The following is a 16700-nucleotide window of genomic DNA, read 5'->3' as shown; positions in this document are numbered from 1 at the left end:
AACAATTTCACCGCATGGAGACATAAAATAATTATTTACACACAGATGAGCAAATTAGATTTTATTTATAGTAGAAGCATCGTGTTTGTTGGTGAAATAACTAATTAGGCTTTGTGGAGTGCTGCAAGCTTTTTAGGTAATTCTTCAGTGAAAAAGAGCAGCTTGTCCATCTTTAGATCCTGTCCCTCAGTTTGCTGCAATCCCAGGTTCATGTATTTATTAGTCTTGTCGTACACAGGCCAGTGCACTAGACTGGGACCATTTGGTGATCTGTGGCAATGAAATAATTATTTAAGGAATAAAGGATCATCATTAATGCTCTGTCCAGCAACTGATGTACCACTTACCCAGTGCGAATAAAGTTCGCCCAGTATCCCATGACGGTTCTGCATAGTTGGTTTTCCTCCTCAGTGAGCGCTTCTGTAGATGATAAAGAGTTGATATCCATAACCACATCACCACTTCATCATTAACATTTTCACTTTTGTTTCAATCATTTGCAGTTTCAAAACCCAGTCATAGTAAATGGTCTAGTATAAATGTCCAGTATCATAATAATTTGCCAGGACAAACAAGTTCTTAGATCTGCATACCCACTTTGATATGGCCATCCCAAAAGCATGCCCCAAACACAAATCCAAGATCATCACCATGGTCAGCTTTCACAAAGCTGGGTCTGAGATCTTTAAATATACTTGGCCGCTGCTGGAACTCATACATATACACAGGCACTCCAGCATCTGTGAAGTTAGGATAATGTAAAATAATAAAGCAAACCAACAATAAAACATCACTGGTGAAATATTGCCAATGAAATTGCAACCAACCTCTGTGGTAAGATGCAACCGTAATGGAGGGAATCACCATAAAAAGATCCCCCACCATCTCAGTAAATGCATCACGAATGTCCTCTGGAGTTTTAGCATTTTTTAGGTATTCTTCTGCTATGATTTCATTGACTCCTGACGTCTACGATGACAGAATGAAGGATTACACACATTCTACCGAGTCTCCTAAATGCTATTTTGTACTTTGTTCACTAAATACTAACAAATTAGTCAGACTAGTCAGTTAATTCAAGTAAATCAATTTGCATTTTATCTCTGTTTTAGTTTCTAAATAACTACAAATGATCTGGAAAGAAAGAAGAGAAGTTGGGTTTTACTCCATCTTTGTTAAAAATGTCCAACAATTGTTTCACTATTTTTGTGTCCATCCCTTTTACCCAGTCTTCTGAGACTAAGGCCTGAAATAAAAAGATGAGCACATGCATTACTATTTAAAAATAGTCATAAAGGTTCATAGACATTTTGTTTAATTTTACCATTCCATACAAAAATGTCCAAAATGTCCGATACTTGCCTGAGGGAGCATCCATCCAAATTCATGGTTTGTTGTTCCAACAAGAATTGGAACTTTATGAAAATCTTTGCTCTTTAGTAACTCCTCTGGTTGAGCTTTAAGAAATTCCCCATCAACTGTTGCTCCAGGGAAAATGTGTTTCTAAGGAAGTCATTTGGTCTAAGAAATTGTTTCATTCTCTTTTCAAGATGTATATTCATTGAGAATATCACCAGTACACTCTTAAAAATAAAGGTGCTTCAAAAGGTTCTTCAAGCGATGTCATAGCAGAACGATTTTTGGTTCCACAAAGAACCATTCAGTCAAAGGTTCTTTAAAGAACCATCTCTTGCTTATCTTTTTATAATCTGATGAACCTTCTTTCACCACAAAGAACCATTTGTAAAACAGAAAGGTTCTTCAGATGTTAAAAGTTCTTTATGGAACCATTTAGACAAAAAGGTTCTTCTATGGCATCGTGAAGCACCTTTATTTTTAAGAGTGTAGATCTTAGAATTGCATTTTTTTTCATGAGCTATATTGAAAAGCATCTCCTTTCAAATGATCTGCTCCTACCTTTTTAGCTGCACCGATGATTTGTTCTTCAGTCAGTTCTTTTACGCATTTGGTCAGCACTTCATTAGAGCTGAAGTCACATTCAGTAACATTTGCTACCACCTGGTCAAACAGTGACAATAATTATCAATTATTATTATCAATATGCATTTTCAAATTAGGCTGAGCTGAAGTGCTTTTCTTGTAAAGCTTTTAAATTCTGATTTAACTTTTTGGGAGGACATTAAAGGGGTCATGAACTGAGAAACCAAAATTCCCTTGATCTTTTCACAAATAGAAGGTCATTGTACTATAAAAACATCCTATAAGTTTCAGAACTCAAAACTTTCTCATTAGTCTAAAAAACAGCTTATATTGAAGGGAGTCTGCCAAAACAACAACTTTTGGAATGTTCTACTCTATGATGATGTAATAGTGTGGATAAGCACCATCTATTGGGAGGACATTAAAGGGGTCATGAACTGAGAAACCAAAATTCCCTTGATCTTTTCACAAATAGAAGGTCATTGTACTATAAAAACATCCTATAAGTTTCAGAACTCAAAACTTTCTCATTAGTCTAAAAAACAGCTTATATTGAAGGGAGTCTGCCAAAACAACAACTTTTGGAATGTTCTACTCTATGATGATGTAATAGTGTGGATAAGCACCATCTATGCAGAAGAAGATCAACGCCTGCTTCTACATCGCTGCCTGTTTAGCCCCGCCCACCGATTCACGCATGTAGTGTTTAGGAGAGAGGCGGACCTGCAGGTCTACGCAGAATAAAACGATAAAAGATGGCTCAAAAGACAACAAGATGCTGTGCAGTGTCAAGTTGTTGCAGACACTTTTATCCACAGCGACTTAGTCTAATGACTTGGTCTAAGTGAAGTCTAACGCAGTACATGTAGCAAGGGTTTTTGACCTGCATGACATATCTACACGATGACCTACATTACATTACAATGTAAAAACTTTAATGTCTCAATTCATCCGCGATGTTTTTGTCTATACCGGCAACTTCAACGCTTTATTTATTTAATAATTTATTTTTTGAATAGCCTGCAATTCATATGTTATCGCCAGGATGCACATCAATGCTGTATCCATTATTATAAGGATACAACAAGCACTGTAACATGACTGATATGCAGACGTTGCATTGTAAATAGCTAATTATTAAGATATACTTCTGTCATGAAAACAAATTCCTCGTATGTGAAAATATACCTACACACAAAAAAAGAAATGGTCATCTTTGTGTTAATATGCCTTGTCCCGACCGTGTGTGTATTTATTTGCTGGACATGGGATTAATTAAAAACCCAGTATAACCCGGGATAACGGATCTATCGGCTATACGGAACCCCGACTGACAGGATTGTTTTTCTTCTTTTTATTTTTATATGGTATAAAAATTATGTCCGTATATTTTAGTAGGCCTATAACTTTTTATACTCTGTCACGTATAGCACAGCGAGTGAGAACGAAAAATTATATTTGATTCATGAACGAATTTTTGACAGAACTATCTAACTATCTTGACTATCAGAGGAAAAAATAAAGACAATAGTTACACCCCATTTTTTTCATAAAGAACAAACAAAATTGTAATTAGCAGAGTTTTATTTCTAAAACGAATCAAACTAATAAAAATAAACATAGCTTACATACCCTTTCATTCAAAACTAAGCCATCGTTGCTTAAATAAAGTTTGAATACACTACTAGTTTAAAATCACAGTATAATATAATCTGTGTAAGCCTATGAAACACACCTATATCTCGTAATTACAGTTGAATTTACATTAAATACTAGCTTTAATGACAGCCCCACTTTGCGCATGCGCATTAAAATCCAATACCTGCGCATGCTCGTCAAACGTCCAATACGTATTGGATCTGAGCCAGCTACGTCATCGTGCTACAGGCTGCAGCATTGTGGAAAGAAATATTCTTTGCATTGCTTTCCTTCTGATCCCACCATTAGGAAAGAGTTGATGAACTTTATTTTTAATCAAGTTCCAGACCGCTTCAGTAAGATTAAGAACTTGGTCCATTGTTCACTTTCAGAAAGATTGAACTATATTGGACCCTACAGTAATGTTGCACCGCACAAGTGTGAGTAACTGTTTTTGTTACCTGATCACTATTGCTTTGTCTGATAAACAAATCGTTTGATATGAGTATTTGTGCATTTTTAACCTAAATCACAGCAGCGTCCAGCTGTGAAGGACGTAGGCTGTCAAACATAGGCTACTCAAGTGTTAGCCAATCATCATGGCAGTGGGCGTTTACTTCTGAGTCTACATTCCGCTATGCCTATTCAAAGAGAGCGTTCTGATGAGGGGGGGTCAAAAACAGGACAGAAAATAGCCTATTGCTTTTAAATTATGATGTTTTTTGATGTAAAAATCTTGATAACATTGGACCTCAGAGAACAGCACAAAATAAAATAAAATTAGACAGTTAAGGGTTTATGTATTAGCCTATGCAATATGCTGGAACCAAATTGCCTTCAGGAAATGAAATAAAGACAAACTGAAGTGAACTGAACTAAATTTAACAAGGCTCTAAAATTCTTGGCATCTGACATAATGCTACAGATTCCCTATAATGAACTATTGAGCAGTACACATTTATTGTTGTATTTGAGCTAAATACCTTGGCAAGCATCAGAGGGTCTTTGACAAAGTAGCCCATCACAGTTGCTACTCCACTCTGAAAGACGGCCCGCTGAAACAGACCCTTGGTCATGGGTGACAATGTCTAGAAGACCATAAGTATACATCTTTAGAACACGCTTGATCCTTGCACTGAATTGCACAGAGAATATATTAATAGATAAGATCTTATGTTGTTTTAACAACTTGTCTTTCAGCTATTCACTTATTATCATATTTCCAGGGGAAGCCTGAAGGGACCACAAGGAACTTACTCTGAACTTATTATGTTTTTTAAAGACTCATCAGAAATCATAAGATTACTTGTTATTAATCATATCAGGCACATAAATAATTAATATGCAACAATAGAGAAAAATAATAAAGATAATGCTGCTTTTAAAAACATTTACTGACCAGAAAAGAGGCACTGATTCCTCCTGCAGACTCCCCAGCTATAGTGACAGACTGGGGGTCTCCTCCAAACCCCTCAATGTTTTGCTGCACCCACTGTAAAGCAGCAATCTGGTCTAGGAAACCCCAGTTACCTTGAGCATTCTTATCTCCTGTGCTAAACCCAGAAGCATGTTTTATTATAACCCATTGCAGAAGCAGCTTACAAGAAATCTGATGTCATTCTCAAGGGACAGACTGCATGAGTAGTGCCCACTTTCTCCACCATAAATGAATACCTGAAGTATCCTAATATTCCAAGTCGGTGCTGAATGACAACCACAACAATGTTCCCATAGGCTGCTAACGGGGATCCGTCAAATGTGCAAGCGCCGCCCATGACCAGAGCACCTCCATGAATCCAGACCATTACCTGTTGGTTCGCATACATTTCTTTTGTCAGAGGGGTTGGGGAAATTATCAATAAAGCAAAATAGAATAAGTTCTACTGTGAATTCGTAAGTCAAAGTGCTGTCCTCTAGTTTAGATGAGAGAAGCCGTTATTCAGTACTCACTGGAAGTTTATCTGATTCTGATCTTTGAGAAGGAGTGTAAACATTCAGATACAGACAGTCCTCTGAGACTCCTGTTGGTGTGAAATCCAACTTCATGGATTTTGCTACTATAGGCAGAATATCTGGGTTTTGAAGGCATCTAGAATACAGCGAGAGAAGGTACATTGTAAAAAATGTTTGTCATTTTGATGGTAAAAGACTGTAAAACTGCTATGTTTAGTATGGCAAAATCCTTTATCATGTACAGTGAAAAACTGTAATAGATCTATAGCGGGACATTACAGTAAATAAAAAAAAAAGTAAAATGCTGTTAAATGTACATATTTTGGAAGTGAAAATTAACAGTCATGTAATTTAAAGTGAAAAAAATGTAAATAGACATGTATGCACCTTGTACTGTAGTAGTATATACCTCAGCATGCGGAAAGGCTCATTTTGGAATTTAGCACAGATATTTTGCATAAATTACAGTTACTTTTCTGAATATAGCCATATACTCACATAGATGGGTGCTGGGTGGCATTTCTTATGCCCTCCCATCCCTGTACAGGACCAGGTGCAGCCAGGCGGAGGGGGCCAACAGGTGGCTGGGCAAAAGGAATACCCAAATACTGCTCCACCAGCTTTTCTGAGCCTTTAACTTTCATATTTTGCCCACGGACACTGCCATGCTTCAGAACAACCACCGGCCCAGAGTCTGTACAAATACAAACCAATCTGACATTAACACACATTCTTTAATACATATTATTATTTTATTTTCCTGTCAAATAACAGTACTCCTTCAAAAATTACTAAAATAGGTAATTAAGTAAAATATTATTTCACTGTATAATGTTCAATATTATTTAAAAAGCAATATAATACTTGCCTGTCTGTACAGGGGCTGTCCAAACAGGTGCCAGGGTCAAGCACAGGCAGAGCAAAACTTCTTTTATCATAGTTGTTATTTCGTTAAAGACTGATACAGACTCAAGCCTCTCATGTAATGAAGAGCTCACAAAATCAACCACTCACACAGGCTCAATAACAAAACACTGGCCTTTAACCTGATCCTATACTTTACCCCCTTAAAAAACAGAGCAGCTGTTTCATGTGTACAAAGTGTAATCTCTGTACGGCAGACCGAGGAGACAAAAATCCATTCGTGTATAAATAATCATAATTAGTTTAGAATTTGATCTTTGTATCTCTGTGGTCTGTACTGACATGTTTTAAAATCTTACATTTATTGGTGATCAAACATATCAAATAAAACAAAATATCAAAGAAAAGTCATACATTTTTTATTCTCAGCCATTCTCCCATATGGATCATTTAAATTGCCACCACAGTAAATTCTTCTGTCAAAGCAGTTCATGCTGTACCCAGTGATAAAGTGTGTGCTAATGCAGATGGTGAAAGCGTGTCACAGAGGCTCAGATTCTTCACAGGTAGGTTAATAATTCATGCCTTATGTCGGTTTTATTGAACAAAGCTACCAGGAAAGCTTGAAGGTTACAAAGCTGAGAAGTTAAAAGTTGTACCAATGACACTCACTTAGTAGTTGATTTGTTTGACTAGCTGTTGTGACATAGCGGTTATCACCCTCAACTCAATATTTGATCTGCTGGACCATTTGGTGATCTGTGGCAATGAAATAATTATTTAAGGAATATAGGATCATCATTAATGCTCTGTCCAGCAACTGGTGTTACCCAATGCGAATAGAGTTCGCCCAGTATCCCATGACGGTTCTGTATAGTATCATCCAGTATCATCACCATGGTCAGCTTTCACAAAGCTGGGTCCGAGATCTTGGTATACACTTAGCGGGTGCTGGAATTCATACATATATACACAGGCACTCCAGTATCTGTGAAGTTATAACATGAAATATGGAAATAATAAAGCAAACCAACAGAAAAACATCACTGAAGGTGAAATATTGCCAATGAAATTGCAATCAACCTCTGTGGTATAATGCAACCGTAATGGAGGGAATCATCATAAAAAGACCCCCCAGCATCTCAGTAAATGCATCACGAATGTCCTCTGGAGTTTTAGCATTTTTTAGGTATTCTTCTGCTATGATTTCATTGACTCCTGACGTCTACGATGACAGAATGAAGGATTACACACATTCTACCGAGTCTCCTAAATGCTATTTTGTACTTTGTTCACTAGAGGGAGACAAATACTAACAGATTATCCATATTGCGTTCAAAAATGTATTTGCATTTGATCTCTGTTTTAGTTTCTAAATCACTACATATAGTCTGGAAAGAAAGTAGGAGAGAAGTTGAGTTTTACTCCATCTTTGTTAAAAATGTCCAAAAATATATTTCATAGAAGGTGGGACCCATTTTTAATATATATGGGCTTAGATATATCATCTATTCTTATTAGAGGGTTTGTTTAATGAGGTTTAAATATGTGGGAGTACAAATGTGTAAGGCATATTGTTGGTACGATTATGTCAATATTTCATTTCATTCTCAAATTGATTTAATGGAGTGGTGAGCCATAAATTATTTTTAGTTTTTTTTTTTTTTTCTTCTTGTTCGATTTTGTTATGTTTGTAATGTTTGAAAATTAATAAATATATATATTTTTTTTTTAAAAATGTCCAAAAATATTTTTTTTTGTTTTTGTGTCATCCCTTTTACCCATTCTTCTGGGGCTAAGGACTGAAAAAGAAGAGCACATGCATAACTATTTAAAAATAGTAATAAAGGTTCGTAGACCTTTTACCATTCCATACAAAAATGTCAGATACTTGCCTGATCCATCCAAATTCATGGTTTGTTATTCCAATGTTTTATATATATATATATATATAAAACTTTACAATATAACATTTCTGTAATCTATATAACCTACCAGTCAACAGTTTTTGAACAGTAAGATTTTTAATGTTTTATAAAGAAGTCTCTTCTGCTCACCAAGCCTGCATTTATTTGATCCAAAGTACAGCAAAAACAGTAATGTTGTGAAATATTTTTACTATTTAAAATAACTGCTTTCTATTTGAATATATTTTTAAATGATTGCTGTGATCAAAGCTGAATTTTCAGCATCATTACTCCAGTCTTCAGTGTCACATCCTTCAGAAAGCATTCTAATATGCTGATTTGCTGCTCAAGAAACCTTTTTAAAATTATTATTATTATTATTATTATTAATGTTTTTTGAGCAGCAAATCAGAATATCAGAATGATTTCTGAAGGATCGTGTGACTGGAGTAATGATGCAAAAAATTTAGCTTTGAAATCACTATAAATTATATTTTACAATATATTCAAATAGAAAACAGTTATTTGAAATAGCCTAGTAAAAATATTTCAAAATTGTACTGTTTTGCTGTACTTTGGATCAAATAAATGCAGGCTTGGTGAACAGAAGAGACTTCTTTAAAAAAACATTAAAAATCTTACTGTTCAAAAACTTTTGACTGGTAGTGTATAGTCAACTTTAATTTTTCTCTAATTTCTAGCTTTTAATTGGCTTAGAAATCAGATAACTGCTGGACAAAAACCAGAGAAGAAAAAAAATCACCCACTGACTTTCAAAGCTGCTAACGACTTTCTACTTTGAGGATCTTGATAGAAATGTAGTGGAGTGAAAAGTACAATATTTGTCTTTCAAATGTAGTGAAGTTAAAGTCATAAGTTTCCAGAAAAAATAATACTCAAGTAAAGTACAGATACTCAAAAAGTGTACTTAAGTACAATATTCAAGTAAATGTACTTACTGTCCGGCTTTGTCAATAACCAATAATAATGATTTGTTTATATACTACAAACACTTTTTTATCACATAATAAGGCAGAATAGTTTCAATACTGTAATAAATGCTATGTCAGTTAGCACTGCATTGTTCATATACTTTATTTATTACCTGGAGATTACTTGACAAACACAAATAAACCATATTGTCGCAATCGTATGTTTAATATCTTCATGTTTCCAAGCCTTTCTGTTTTTCTGAAAACAACTGTTTTCGTACAGCGAGAGCTGGACGCTTTTGTCCATATTAGGAATTTCCTCATACGACTTTCTGCGCGAGAGGCCCTCCGGCTACGAGTGTGAATGAAACATACACTGCACTGAGTGTTTAGCGCTCTGCGATGTTCATCTCGCCTTATTCTGGGTCCGAATAAAACATCAGATCATGCACAGACTATCCTGTCTCTTTGAATTTAATTCTATATTTATTCACACGGCTCTTGAAAACCTCTATGCGAACACACTTGCCCGAAAAAGTGACGAATTTACGTGATATTAAAAGTGGGGGGGACACGTCCCCCACGTCCCCTGCGTAATCTATGCCCCTGGTGCATTCTCTCTTCAAGCTGTATATTTATAGAGAATATCACCAATAGATCTTAGCATTTCATTTTTTCATGAACTATTGAAAAGCATCTAATTTAAAATTCTTTGCTCTTACCTTTTTAGCTGCATCAATGATTTGTTCCTCAGTCAGTTCTTTTCATTTGGTCAGCACTTCATTAGAACTGAAGTCACATTTAGTAACATTTGCTACCTCCTGGTCAACCAGATCACAGTCAGCTTTTTCTAAACAATTACAATAATTATCTTACATGAGGTACATATTTTTCTTTTTGTAAAGCTTTTTAAATTTTTTAAATTTATTTTGTGAAGAAGCCTCTAAAATTCTTGACATCCAACATAATTCTACAGATTCCCTTAGAGGGATAGTTCACCCGAAAATGAAAATTCTGTCATGAATTACTCGCCCTCATGTCTTTCCAAACCTGTAAGACCTTCTTTCATCTTTGGGAACACAAATTAAGATCTTTTTGATGAGATCCGAAAGCTTCTGGCCCTCCATAGACAGCAATGCAGCTGAAATGTTCCCAGACCCAGAAACATTATGAGGAGATTGTTAAAATAATCCATGTGACATCAGTGGTTCATCCATAATTTTATGGTACCACAAGAGTACCACAATGCATGTGCATTCCTCTGCTCGTAAACAAGGCGCAGCACATGCGAATGTTCCCAGACCCAGAAACATTATGAGGAGATTGTTAAAATAATCCATGTGACATCAGTGGTTCATCCATAATTTTATGGTACCACAAGAGTACCACAATGCATGTGCATTCCTCTGCTCGTAAACAAGGCGCAGCCTTGTTCTACGTCAGCAGCACCACACGTATTCGTCGTGGTACTCTCCACAATGGCCGCAGCTGGTGCGCGGGGGAGAAGAATCGTGAATAAAGTCGTTATTTTTTGTTTTCTTTGTGCTCAAAAAGTATTCTCGTAGCTTCGTAAAATTACGGTTGAACCACTGATGTCACGTGGACTATTTTACCGATGTCCTTATTACGTTTTGGTGTCTGGGAACATTTCAGCTGCGTTGCTGTCTACAGAGGGTCAGAAAGCTCTTGGATTTCATCCAAAATATCTTAATTTGTGTTCCGAAGATGAACAAAGGTCTTACGGGTTTGGAATGATGTGATGTGAGGGTGAGTAATTAATGACTTTTTAAAAATTTTTTGAGTTGAACTATCCCTTTTACCCTTGTGCCACCTTTTGGACATTTTTGTCCTTTTCAGTTTAGTTTTTTTTTAATCATTTTGCCTGTGTTATTGCCAACTGCATACATTTTGGCACAGGTGTGTATTTTTATTGGAATTTTACTATTTCACTTCCATTTCCTTTAATTTTTTAGATGTTTTGCACTAGGTACAACAAATTGTTCGTCTCAGGACCTTAAGGACAAAAATGTCCCCATTGAAACCCATTAAAACTGCTATTTTTAATCGCAGTGCCATTTAACTATAAAATTGTGCAATTTTTGTTGATAGGCTTTCATTATATTGGCATGGCTTTCAAATTTAATTTTTTACTATTTTTTTACCAGATGGTGACATTTTTTCAGGTTTGACTTATAAAGAAAATACTTTATGCATATAATATGCTTATGCACATTATAGAGCCAATTGGATAAATAATACAGCTATAATTGTGTGGGTGTGTTGGTATGGATGTTAGATTGTGGTTTGTATGTGTCATAAAAAGAAAAATTGTGTGTGTGTGTGTTCTTGTAATATTTGAGAGAGAAAAACTCTACTGCAAATCACAAATCCAACAACTGTGTGCACCAGCAGAGTTTTGCATCTAAAGCTAAAATTTGGTACTGCACCCAAACAAAATCTTACTGAAAGCTCATTTTTTGAGATATCAACCTCAAATTTGGAATACAATTTGTTTAGATTTATGGCTTTGATTTTCTAGGTACAGAGTTCAACATGTTTCATAAAATATATATTTTATATAAAACATCGTTCATAAATCATTTTCATAAACGTAAACATGTAGAACTTTTTTTTTGGTTTCACTTTTTAAACTTTTTTTACTTCAACAATAATCTGCCATGGGTCTTCTTTAAAATGAGACCAAACTTAACTCTGTGCTCCCAAGCTTCAAATTTTATGACAGTTTTTTGACATGGACATTTTTGTCCACTATGGACCTATGTGTAACTTTTTTTAATTGACGCACAAGGGTTAAGGAACTATTGAGCAGTACACATTTATTGTTGTATTTGAGCTAAATACCTTGGCAAACATCAGAGGCTCTTTGACAGAGTAGCCCATCACAGTTGCTACTCCACTCTGAAAGACGGCCCGCTGAAACAGACCCTTGGTCATGGGTGACAATGTCTAGAAGACCATAAGTATACATCTTTAGAACACATTTAACCTTTGCTCTGAATTGCACAGAGAATATATTAATAGATAAGATCTTATGTTGTTTTAACAACTTGTCTTTCAGCTATTCACTTATTATCATATTTCCAGGGGAAGCCCGAAGGGACCACAAGAAACTTACTCGGAACTTATTATGTTTTTTAAAGACTCATCAGAAATCATAAGATTGATCACAATTAATATCAGCACATAAATAAAGAATAGGCAACAATAGAGAAAGATAATAAAGATAATGCTGAATTACAAACATTTTCTGACCAGAAAAGAGGCACTAATTCCTCCTGCAGACTCCTCAGCTATAGTAACAGATTGGGGGTCTCCTCCAAAACCCTCAATGTTTTGCTGCACCCACTGTAAAGCAGCAATCTGGACTAGGAAACCCCAGTTACCTTGAGCATTCTTATCTCCTGTGCTAAACCCAGAAGCATGTTTTATTATAACCCATTGCAGAAGCAGCTTACAAGAAATCTGACTTCATTCTCAAGGGACAGACTGCATGAGTAGTGCCCACTTTCTCCACCATAAATGAATACCTGAAGTATCCTAATATTCCAAGTCGGTACTGAATGACAACCACAACAATGTTCTCATAGGCCGCTAACGGGGATCCGTCATACATGTATGTTCCACTCACGACCAGACCCCCTTCATGAATCCAGACTATTACCTGTTGGTTCGCATACAGTAGATTGTTTTTGTCAGAGGGGTTGGGGAAATGATTAATAAAGCATAATATAAGAAGATCTACTGTGAATAAGATCTACAAAAGTCAAAGTGCTGTAGTTCAGATGAGAGAAGCCTTTATTCAGTACTCACTGGAAGTTTATCTGATTCTGATCTTTGAGAAGGAGTGTAAACATTCAGATACAGACAGTCCTCTGAGACTCCTGTTGGTGTGAAATCCAACTTCATGGATTTTGCTACTATAGGCAGAATATCTGGGTTTTGATGGCGCCTAGAATGCAGCGAGAGAATGTACACTGTAATAATGTTTGTCATTTTAATAGTAAAATACTGTAAATCTGCTAATGACACTTTTGACCCATTTGGCACTTGGTATCTCATTTTTGTAATCAGTTATGAACATTTTGGCAAGTTATGTTTTTTAATTAATGTTATTGCATTATTTTATGTCACTTGTGTTACTGTGTACAGTTCCATGTTACCCTGTATTTGTGTGCATGACACTGAACTGTATATTAATATATACCTCAGCTTGTGTCTCATTTTGTCTCTTTTACAACCTGTATTATTATGGTGGTTATCAGTAAATTATATAAGTCCAAAACAGATTTTAATTCTTTAGATGTAATATTAACATTATATTAGTTAAAGAAAAATACAGTTCAGTTCAATCCCATATAACCAAAAATGTTATATATATATTTTCAGAGATACCAAATGATTGGATGTTTCACCATGGCCACTCCCTCTCCTAGGTCTTTAAAAATGGCTGACACTCATTCAGTGATCAAATGTAACACCCTAATGGAAATATGATAATATTTTGTAATTATCATTTAAATCTGACTAATTGACAAATTGTTTGTCATAAATCAACATCTCAGGAAAATGTTATGGGGTTTTGAATCAAAATATGACCTTCTGTTATGAAACAGGACATCAGTTTCATACATGTCCACTGTAGAGGACACCAGGACTTAAAGCACGTTTTTTACACATTTTGTACACAACAAATGAATAGAGAAAAAATTATATATCAATATTCCTATTAAATATTAGATATTATTATGAAAATCTTGCTAATTATTACTCCCATTATTGCACTTATTTATTCATTCTATGTTGCCCCAAAAACACATTAATATGCAAATTAGAAACAGTTTATAGATGCATTCTATATAATGGAAAAACTAGTTTATGGCCATTTTAAACACATTTTGCATAAAGAAAAATGATTTTTAAAAACATCTTTCATAACATAGTTGAGAATCATCTTTATATAAAGTTTAGTATAAAGAAATGAAAATTGATTTCTGGTTAAAACAAAAATTCCACTCTTTTTGACTTTTCATGTCTGTTCATGTTTTTTTTATTTTTTTTAAAACAGGACTTTTTAAAGTCCCGATGTCCTCTACAGATGACATGGCATAACATACGAAAAAAAAATTATTTTTCAAAAATTTTATTTTTCAAAAATGTTCTTATGCTCTAAACCAGGGATCCTCAAATCTGGCCCACGAGATCCAGTTTCCTACAGAGTTTCGCTCCAACCCTAATCAAACACACCTGAGCATGTTAATCAATGTCAGGATCATTAGAAAATCACAGGTAGTTGAGTTTGGTCAGGGTTGGAGCTAAACTGTGCTGCGCATTGGCCCTCCAGGGCAAGATTTGAGGAACCCTGCGTCTAAACAATGTAATGACATGACAAAATATTCACAAAACAGTTTTTTCCTGGTAGTCAGGAGGAAATAATATATATCTAGTATATATATATATATATATATATATATATATACACATATACATACAGTATATGTATATATATATATATATATATAGTCCAATGTCTACTAAGTGAGTGTCATTTGGATACAACTTTTAACTTCTCAGCTTTGTAACCTTCAAGCTTTCCTGGTAGCTTTGTTCAATAAAACCGTCATAAGGCATGAATTATTAACCTACCTGTGAAGAATCTGAGCTTCTGTGACACGCTTTCACCATCTGCATTAGCACACACTTTATCACTGGGTACAGCATGAACTGCTTTGACAGAAGAATTTACTGTGGTGGCAATTTAAATTATCCATATGGGAGAATGGCTGAGAATAAAAAATAACTTTTTGACTTTTCTTTGATATTTTGTTTTATTTGATATGTTTGGTCATCAATAAATGTAAGATTTTAAAACATGTCAGTACAGACCACAGAGATACAAAGATCAAATTCTAAACTAAAATGATAATAATAAAAATATTTTATGCATTTAGCAGACGCTTTGATCCAAAGCGACTTACTGTGCATTCAGGCTATACATTTTTTACCAGTATGTGTGTTCCCTGGGAATCGAACCTACAACCTTTTGATATTACCGATATATAAATAATCATAATTAGTTTAGAATTTGATCACAGAATGGATTTATCTCCCCTCAGTCTGCCGTACAGGGATTACACTTTGTACACATGAAACAGCTGCTCTGTTTTTTCAGGGGGTAAAGTGGCATCAGGTTAAAGGCCAGTGTTTTGTTATTGAGCCTGTGTGAGTGGTTGATTTTGTGAGCTCTTCATTACATGAGAGGCTTGAGCCTGTATCAGTCTTTAACGAAAGTACAACTATGATAAAAGAAGTTTTGCTCTGCCTGTGCTTGACCCTGGCACCTGTTTGGACAGCCCCTGTACAGACAGGCAAGCATTTCATTATATTATATTGCTTTTTACATAATATTAATCATTATACAGTGAGATTTTATTTGACTTAATTTTACAGATTTTTGAAGGAAGTTTGTTAATTGACAGGAATATAAAATATAAATAATATTAATTACTAATATGTATTTCTGTTTGTATTTGTACAGGTGGAGTAAATATATAATACAGTAGGAAATAAGGAATTTATTTAGTAAAGGGATATGGCATAAATTAGTTACTTTTCTGAATATAGCCATATACTCACATAGATGGGTGCTGGGTGGCATTTCTTATGCCCTCCCATCCCTGTACAGGATCAGGTGCAGCCAGGCGGAGGGGGCCAACAGGTGGCTGGGCAAAAGGAATACCCAAATACTGCTCCACCAGCTTTTCTGAGCCTTTAACTTTCATATTTTGCCCACGGACACTGCCATGCTTCAGAACAACCACTGGCCCAGAGTCTGTACAAATACAAACCAATCTGACATTAACACACATTCTTTAATACATATTATTATTTTATGTTCCTGTCAAATAACAGTACTCCTTCAAAAAATACTAAAATAGGTAATTAAGTAAAATATTATTTCACTGTATAATGTTCAATATTATTTAAAAAGCAATATAATAACTTGCCTGTCTGTACAGGGGCTGTCCAAACAGGTGCCAGGGTCAAGCACAGGCAGAGCAAAACTTCTTTTATCATAGTTGTTATTTCGTTAAAGACTGATACAGACTCAAGCCTCTCATGTAATGAAGAGCTCACAAAATCAACCACTCACACAGGCTCAATAACAAAACACTGGCCTTTAACCTGATCCTATGCTTTACCCCCTTAAAAAACAGACTAGTTGTTTCGTGTGTACAAAGTGGAATCCCTGTACAGGACACTCACTTAGTTGATTTCGTTTTTTCTTTTTTAAATAAGCGTTTGTTTGACTAGCTGTGGTGACATAACGGTTATCACCCTCAACCCAAGATTTGATCTGCTTACATAAAGATTGCAAGTTCATGCTCGAGAGGCATTGGTCTAGAATTAGGGGAGGTACTGAGAAATGACTGCAAAATAACAAAGA

At 35.2% G+C, this 16700-nt stretch overlaps 1 long non-coding RNA gene and 1 pseudogene across 1 annotated transcript; both read right to left on the bottom strand.

The window, feature by feature from the left end:
- Positions 1-46: 46 nt before the first annotated feature.
- On the bottom strand, positions 47-16459 carry LOC107549600 (fatty acyl-CoA hydrolase precursor, medium chain-like; annotated as a pseudogene).
- On the bottom strand, positions 7141-7559 carry LOC107549631 (uncharacterized). Its single transcript, XR_001604584.1, has 3 exons — positions 7480-7559; positions 7227-7384; positions 7141-7155 (listed from the first exon to the last, which is right to left on the bottom strand). It is a non-coding gene; the product is annotated as an uncharacterized lncRNA (long non-coding RNA).
- Positions 16460-16700: the final 241 nt, after the last annotated feature.

The sequence above is a fragment of the Sinocyclocheilus grahami genome, unplaced genomic scaffold, assembly GCF_001515645.1.
Source record: "Sinocyclocheilus grahami isolate Dianchi unplaced genomic scaffold, SAMN03320097.WGS_v1.1 scaffold377.1, whole genome shotgun sequence".
Lineage (NCBI taxonomy): Eukaryota > Metazoa > Chordata > Actinopteri > Cypriniformes > Cyprinidae > Sinocyclocheilus > Sinocyclocheilus grahami.
This window is presented reverse-complemented; position numbering and strand designations above follow the sequence as displayed.